Below are 7823 nucleotides of genomic sequence, written 5' to 3' on the forward strand. Positions count from 1 at the left end.
ATGTTTTTGCATCCTCTTACAATGTAAATGTGCATGCAGATTGGTATTATTGATATTCAGTTTCTTTTTAAAATGATTTTATAAAAATACTTGATACACTGAAAACCCTAATAAGTTGATTTAACTCAATTGATTTGAGTAAACTCGTTCCCTCAATTTAATTGAGTAATGAGAACTCCCAAAACTTGCATAGTTAAGTTTACTTAACTTGGTAGTTATGTAGACTTTACTTAAATTGTTTAGTTCACCAAACTTGACGATTATTTAATGTACTTAAACAATAAAGTTCACTTAACTTAGTGTTAATATCAATTGTACTTGTATATTTAAGTAAACTCAACATGAAAATTTAACTGTAATTTTATTTCAAAATTTTAAAGCTCATATTTTTGACTGTAAGCTGTGTGCACACTGCACTTACATAAAACAATGAACAACATATTGATCCTTTGAGTCTTTATTGACCAAAATTTCAAATGGAAATGAGTCACACCCTGTACATAACTCTAAATGTGGCAACAGTATCCAACATTAAGTAGTGCACTATCAATTGTACAACTCTGATCACTTACACATTACATTTAAGTCTCAAATTTTTGTAAATGTACTGAACATGTACACGTAATGTACATTGTTTTTACATTTTACTTGTTTAAGCTTTATGAAATCACAGCAAACTAAGTAAAGCATAGTGACCATAGTCAGTGTCTTTGACCAAATATTTGCACAATATTACAGTACTGTATCTTCTGCAAATCATTTGTAGAACATTTCTCAGAGTGGTGTTAAAGTCTCACAGTGACGTTTTTTAAACAAAAAGCTGGTTTGCCAGAGACTGCAATTTAGGCTTGAGAGAATACCGTCCCATTGACATTAGCACACGTAGATCAGACAGCGTAGATCAGACCGAAGAGGAGACACATAGCCTGTGGGAGGTCCTGCGTTTTTTCAATCACCACTTGTCCTTCAAGTATTATTCCAATCGTAGAAGTTAAATACAAGGAATTGGGGGGCTGAAGTTCAGTGTCCTCAAATAAGATGCCCACTGGCACATTAAGGATGGAGTTGCGATGATCAGACACCTAGTGAAAAAACAGACATAAATAGAATATTACGATCAGGAATCAAATGTTTATGAATTCATGTTTCTCAGAACGTGCACTAGATCTATTAAGAACACATAACACTAACCTTAATCCCAGAGTCACCATCATCTCCAAGCATGATAGGTTGTCCTCGAATCCCAAGGGTTCGGACCTCCGTTGGCTGGGATGATTTTAAAGGAAAACACAAAATTCCATTAATGCCAACAACTAATCAATATATTTGAAGAATTTTTATACGATTAAATGCTGACAAAATTAAATGCTTTTAAAGGGATCGTTCCCCCAAAATGAAATTTCTGTCATCATTTAGTCACCCTCAAGTTATTCCAATCCAAACCTGTACATTTCTTTGCTCAGCTAAATACAAAGGAAGAATACATTTTGAAGAATGTTTGTAACCAAGCAGTTTTGGGCCAACATTGACTTTTACATGCTTAAAAAAAAAAAAATACTACGAACATTAATTGTACCCAAATCTGTTCAATTACAAACATTCTTCAAAATATCTTCCTTTGTGTTCAGCTTTAACAAATACATGTATACAGGTTTAGAACACCTTGAGGGTGAGTAAAAGTTATCCTGTTAGTTATTTTAAATAAGACAAAACCTTTATTTATTATTAACCATTACTAACCTTTATTTGATTTCAAACGTTAGCCAAGTACTGACCAGGAGTCCCCCTTTTGGCTGTAAAAAGGTCCATGAACTGTATGTTCTGTAGAAGTAGAAATCCTGTTTTAGGTTTTTTTCTGTTGAACTTGATCTGAGGGGAGATAAAGACAGATCACATAATCACATTAGTGTGCACATAGAAATGCTTTATTGCTTAATTAGGAAACAAATGTAACTTAGAGGCTAAGAAATATTTTTAACACATTAAAGGAATAACTTAGTCCACTCAAAAATGAAAATTATCAAGTACTCATGCTCAAACAGTTTTGTGCATGGTTTTGTTTGTAGCCAAAAGTTGCTAGTTTGCATTGACAATAGTATTTTCCATATGATTAAATCGTTGGTGACAAGCGTGACGAAACATCACTAATTCGTCCTAGCTATAGTAACAATGTTCTTAAAACTTATCTCAGTCAATCAGAAATGTATCATGATGAAAATATTTGCAATTAACGTTAAAGTTACGGGTAACTGACAAAGTTTGCCCGGAAAAAATCTATGGGAAAAATAACCCACATGGTCTGTGCAGTAGCTGCCATGTTCTTTCTTGCACGGAAAAAGATCATCAAATGTGTAACTTAGCTAACTTATCTCGCTAGTAAAATAAGAAATAAGCTGTTGACATTTCAATAATCATACTATCACAAAGTCATGAAGAAAATACCGTTAATTGATGTCGAGGTTGTCAAAGTTTGACCAGAAAAAAGAAAAAAAAACATCAGTTGACTGGTCTAAAGTAACGTTAGGCTAAGTTAACGTTAGTTAACTATGATCTTTTGCAGAGAAATACATGATTACACAATTGAACTAATAAATTAAAGAATCGTTTGATATCGCAGTTATCATGTCATCACAAAACCATCGATAAAACGTTATGTTGGAAAAGTTTGACCAGGAAATATTGTAATTAACGTTGGCTGCGTTCTCTTTTAACCGTGCAAGGATTTAAATAAACATAATTCAGAGTTAAAAAGTCATACAAAATAACTTTATATATTAATAATTCTACTTACCGAGAATGTTACACAAAGAAAACCTCCCGTCTTGAGATTTGAACTTGTGTCAGCAGCAGCAACAGACGATGCGAAAATCACCAATTTTGAAATCCACCAATTAGTGCATTAGTTTTCTTGTTGCCAGGCAGAACTCCTTGCGTGGCCAATCGCATCAGAGGAAGATCAGAGAGAGACATTTTAATTAAACCGATTTGAAATGAATTTGATTTAACGTTAAACATAATGTGTCGTCGCTGTATTTCTGTAAGTTTGTATATTATTTTTTCATTGATACATGGTTGGTGGCTGATGTGAGGAACTCTTTCATGCATTTTGTCACGTGGCATATATGTGCACGTGAAATGTATGAGCTTGTATTTTGTTTGTTTTATTGTTCTGTACATGTTGTTTACTGCATAAAAAAGGCTACTGAGTGAAAACTGCAACCCACAGTATTACAAAAACACTTGAATACAGATATTAAAGTTTATTTATGAAGTTTAAAGTATCAGGATTTTTTTTTTTAAATAAACGTTTATTTACATTATGATCAATAATTGTAAAATGAAAGCCATTTGTTTTCTGGTAAAATAAGAATGACACCTTGCACTTGAAGAAAGCATGTATGAATGTATCCTTCATTTCACAGTTAAGAAATTTGTGAAAATGACCTTTTGTAAGTTTTAATCATTATTTTGAGTTCACTGCACTTGGAATCTTAAGTTTTTGTATTTTGAAGGTAAATTAGTTATTTGAACTTATATTTTTGAGTGACCTGGCCAAAATGCACAATTTCAAGTAATGTTTAGTCAAGTACACTTGATTGTTTAAGTAAAGACAACATTAGGGTTTACAGTGTATAAAAAGTATAGTAAAAATGTAGTAAATTATCAGCCACATTGTCATCTTTTCAATAAGTTATTGTCTACACAATTCTGGAGTTTTTTTTTTAGAGTATTTTCTATTTTTTTTATTTTTTTATTTTTTTTACTTAGCATATGCACTATATCCTGCATAAAATGTTCTTATATTTCACAGGAAAATGAGACCCAAAAGAGTTTCTCCTGAAAAGGAAGCCTTGTACTTCATTGCTTCGGGGAAAGATAAAGACACATTCGAGAAAAAATTAATGTGTGAAGAGAAAGGTAAGTTACGGCATTCAATTCTGCCATCAGTATGACTTTGCAAAACTTAATTAAAAGCTAAGTTTGGTCTCTAAATAATGTCGAATGGTTGGGTTTAAAATGTGTAGCTAAAAACAACAGGCTGTTAAAAAAAAACACAAGAGAAACAAAAAAAACATGATTGAATCAGTTAAAGGTGGATTTATATCTGTTTTCCTGCCTGTATTTATGCTAGCTGCTGATGTCCAAATTAAACTCCATTGTGTAGATGTGCGAGTGATCTTGATATTATTTGTATGTAACTGCCAGTTAGACTCCGGGGGCCTGTTTAACAATGGAAATTATCAATATTCAGTGTCATGATACATATGAGTTTTGTAGTTTTGCACTTTTAGATGTAGATATCGTATTTGTTTTCCAAGCAGGGCTACCATTTAAAACAGTTTAGACAACCTTAACAACTTTATGAATCTTTTCTCATACTTAATTTACACTTATTTATACCCAATTTATTAGGTTTTGGAGTAATCGCCACAAAACATATTGAGCCAGGAGAATTCCTACTGGAGTATGTTGGAAGACACATGGCTGGATCTGAAGGAGAGACCCTGCTCAAAGACTACTCAGCTGAAGATGCAGTTTTTTTATATTTCTACTCCTTTCAGGGACAATCTTACTGGTAAGATTAAATTAATGAATGTTCTAATGAAGTATAATTACATCATATTTTGGTATGTTTATATACAGTGTTTTTAAAATATTTCACCATACAGTGTTGATGGCAGTAAAGCTACAGAAAATCTCGGACGATACATAAATGATGACCACATCAAGCCAAACAGCAAAATTAAAATAGTAAGTCTGTATTTAATGTTTTCGTATTGTTTGTCTTATTCTTTGTTTTAATTACTCCTTTTATAGAGCCTCATCTTGATTGTAGCATTATTTGACATTACAAACTAGACAGTTGTGGGTCTTTCAAATGTTGTTGTTTTTGTTTTCAAATGTGTGTTTGTGTACTTTTGTGACCAACAGATAATGGATGAAAAGAAAATGCCACATTTGTGTGTATTTGCGTTAACAAAAATCAAGCCAATCATACCAAAGAAAAAATCATACCAAAGCCTATGGACTAGTATGCAGGAGTGATCCAGCTCTCAGATTTCATAAAAAATATCTTAATTTGTGTTCGGAAGATGAATTAATGTCTTACGGGGTTGAACAACATGAGGGTGAGTAAATACTGACAGAATTTTCATTTTTGGGTGAACTAACCCTTTAAATGCTTTGCTTAAGTTGATGAAGACCTCCACTGTGTATTGCTTTATCCTCAGTTGCAGATGTAAATTTTCCTATGAGTTCAATTAATGCCAAAGCAGTTAATCTTTTTTATCTCTAAAGCCATATTGTTTTTCATTAAATAATTTGTGTTTTTCTAAAAAAAAAAATTAATTTTTGAGCAAACAACTTTTCAAGGATTTTAGAAAACCGAGAGAGCAATGACACTGGTCTGTAGTTGTTAAAGTGTAGTTATACATTTCTCCCAGCCCTGCAAATCTGGTCCTCTAGTTATAAAGGAGCCCAAAACCCTTTAAAATCAGCAACAGACCAGTCTGACCAGTTAGACAGTCTATCTCAAACCAATAGACTATCTAGTTTAAGCCCCCCCCCCCCCCTTTCTAATAGATTGATCAGATAGCGCCCCTTTAATCTTTTCTATTTTACCTGTTCATAATCATTTTTGCATGAATTGAAACGCATGATTGTTCATGATTTTCATGCATGATTTAAATTGTATTATATTACATTATTATTATTCATGTATTTAATTTTATTCATGTATTTAAATGTATATATGTAAATGTAATGTGTTTGAAAATACACAATAAACCTTGAGCAGTTAAAGCTTCAATTGTTCTTTTTTCTATTTCCTACAGTGCTACTGTGCAACCTGTAGAATATGTAGAAAATCCATAGAAATATTATTTTAACTGTTAAATAATACTCTATTTCTACGGATTTTCTACATATTCTACAGGTTACACAGTAGCACCAAATACAATAACATTTCATAACTGTATAATACTATACAGTATTATTAAAAATTAACAGTGTAATACTGTACTTTAATATGGTAAGAAATTACAGTAAAATAATGTTATTTGATTTTACAGTATGCTTAACAGTACTGTAGTTAGTGTTAAAGTAATTTTATTGTTGAATGAAATACAGCAAGTACTGGATAATTGTTGCCAGTAAGTTACTGTTAATTTGACAAGACATTTTTTTACAGTGTATTTTATACAGAATATAAAAAAAGGATAAAACATAATGGACAGATGTGTTGGGAAATGGCAGTTGTATTAACAATATGGCATTAAAATATATTTTGAGCCACCAATCCTACTCCTACCCCTAAACCTACCCCTAACAATTCGTTAAAACTACGTAAACTAACGTTACAATTATGAAGAAAAACGTGACTAACAGAAAAGTATAATCACAATAATATATTTATTGCGAAAATGTCAAAACCGCAACCAAAAGCCATTCACATGAAGATGCTTTGCAGTCGCAGTCCTCTCTGGCAGCATTGTAATAGTTTTGTATGAAGTACAGAGCAGAATTTAAATTAATAATCAATGAAAATGTTCATCCGGCTTCAGTTCGCAGCTTCGCACTATTTCAAAAGAACTAAACCAACCGTCACAGTCCTTCATGTCTCAATCTGTGATGAGGCAGGGAAGAGCCAATGACCATTTGATATCTCTGCCGTAAAACACGACGTATCGCTTCTCAAGGGCGTGATTTTTGAATTTGAATTCATCACCAGCGCGGGATTTGACGTGTACGGTTGCTGCTGAGAATGGAGGCGAAGATCACGACTGGATAAAAGGTTGAATTAGGATTTTGTTCTTGTAAACAACGTAGGCTATGGATTCTAAAGATTTGGATTACATCAAACTAATAAAATTGATGTCTTTTGTGAATTTATGTTTTGTTTTATAGGAGAAAACACTTTCTGTGCCTCACGGCAAATAAACTATATTACAAAATGGTTAAACGAGTAAAGTTAAAGAATGTATTTTTAAGGTTTTATAGTGTATTGTTTAACACCATGCAGGCGAAACGAGCAAAATGTTAATATTTATGAGTATTATATCAATAAATGAGACTGAAAACGTAATGAATAAGACAGTTGAATGCAATAGAGTCAAAACATAATGCTACGATTTTAATATGCATAAATTGTGATATGTACAAATGTGTACATCGGTGGATTTGTTCAAATGTAAATAAATTACGTTTTTGTGCTGTCAATAACGTAAATATTTTACATTTTAGTTCTGTAAATACGTCAGTATTATACGTTTCTGCGCATATAAAACGTAATTATATGTACGTATGATAGAACTACACTTTACGTACAAATGCATACGTATTCTCATGAGATCACATTGGATTTTAGTCGACTAAAATATAATGGGTTTAGTTAAATTGTAATGCGTTAATTTAGAATTTAGAATAGAATAAAATGTACAAACCCATACACTCCCGAAGAAAACATCTATTAACCTATTAATATAAATGATTTAAAAGTCTGAACATGCAATACAGATACGGATTTAACTATGTGATTTAAAAAATATCTTAAAATTAAATAAAAAACACTTTTCCTAAAGTACAACACAGCCTTTTCAATGGATGATATACAGTATGCATTCTTTATAACCATGCATACATCCTTCTTTATTCTTTCAAGCAGAAATATTCTTTGTGTAAATTAAATATAATTAATCCTTATTATACTAAAGCTATTAACAAACTGTGATTGCTTTTCTCTTTTTCTTTGGTTGCTTGATCAATATTAAGGACACAGACCACATTATGTTTGTTGCCACTTTCACTTTAAGACGTCGGATTAT

General features: G+C 31.9%; 2 long non-coding RNA genes across 2 annotated transcripts; one reads left to right on the plus strand and one right to left on the minus strand.

Annotated features, from left to right (window-relative positions):
* Positions 1-441: 441 nt before the first annotated feature.
* Positions 442-2989, minus strand: LOC148977322 (uncharacterized). The gene is made up of 4 exons (XR_016169865.1): positions 2792-2989; positions 1741-1869; positions 1192-1266; positions 442-1082 (listed from the first exon to the last, which is right to left on the minus strand). It is a non-coding gene; the product is annotated as an uncharacterized LOC148977322 (long non-coding RNA).
* A 769-nt stretch (positions 2990-3758) lies between these two features.
* Positions 3759-5803, plus strand: LOC120485663 (uncharacterized). Its single transcript, XR_005623956.2, has 4 exons — positions 3759-3918; positions 4414-4576; positions 4671-4752; positions 4933-5803. It is a non-coding gene; the product is annotated as an uncharacterized LOC120485663 (long non-coding RNA).
* The last annotated feature ends 2020 nt before the right edge of the window (positions 5804-7823 follow it).

This window comes from Pimephales promelas, chromosome 10 (assembly GCF_988280905.1).
Source record: "Pimephales promelas chromosome 10, fPimPro1.hap1.1, whole genome shotgun sequence".
NCBI classification, from domain to species: domain Eukaryota; kingdom Metazoa; phylum Chordata; class Actinopteri; order Cypriniformes; family Leuciscidae; genus Pimephales; species Pimephales promelas.